Here is a 977-nt window from a genome sequence, read left to right on the forward strand (position 1 = left end):
ATGCACCTGTCCCGATCAGTTACCACCTAAACTCTGACCATACAGAGGTGCTGAGTGCTTGTGGAACAGGATGTCAAAGCAACAGAGTGACACAGAGAAAGAGATATAGAGAGATAGAGAGAGAGAGAAAGAAAGAGAGAGGGGGGTGAGTTTGAAGAGTCAGGCCGTGTTTGGAATGTCTGTCCACAACAACAGGGCAGGTTTCAGTCTCTCTGTCTGGGACACACGTCTTGCCACCTGGCTCCCGTCTACCACTGTCTTTTCATCTAGAGCACAACACTGACAAGTTCAACCCCTTGGTCACTCCGCGTCACCTAAGACAAAACAAATAAGCTCATTCCTGTGCTTCCACCTCACTCATCTCACCAATGCAAACAATAAATAAATATATAAAAATACACAGGGAGAGGCAAACACATTAGAGGGCAAACCGCAGAACAGCCCCACCCAAACAACAACACTCTCCTATGCAAACAGACACTCTCTAAATGGACGTGTGCACACACTGAATAAGCACACCCTCAGCAGAGCTCTTTCCAGGATACATCTGATTTGTCCTGCCTAGTTCTGAGGAAAGTGCCTGGTTGTTCAAAACTGGCAACGGAGGCCACATTTTTACTGAATGAGAGCGGTGTGGCTAAGGGGAGAGGGAGGTTCTCATAGGTGAGATTGCAGTGTGAAATATTGACTCAGGTCGTGCAATAATAATCCATCATTGCAGAGGAAGACAATCTCTCAAGTACATTGTATATCTATTTGCACTTCAGCAGTTCCAGTTTAAAGTTATACATAAGCTTAAATACGGATATTTAAACATATACCCTTCTCCAATCGCACTCCTGCAAATAGAACTGCCATTCACACACTCTGGGCTATTACGTTTCTGTTGACCTTCCCTGCCATGTCCTGCCCTACCCTGCCCGCGTGCCAGTCGGGTGAATACATCTGTGGCTCAATAGTAAATCCATCACTTAACA

Source organism: Sprattus sprattus (genome assembly GCF_963457725.1).
Source record: "Sprattus sprattus genome assembly, chromosome: 1".
Taxonomy (NCBI): domain Eukaryota; kingdom Metazoa; phylum Chordata; class Actinopteri; order Clupeiformes; family Clupeidae; genus Sprattus; species Sprattus sprattus.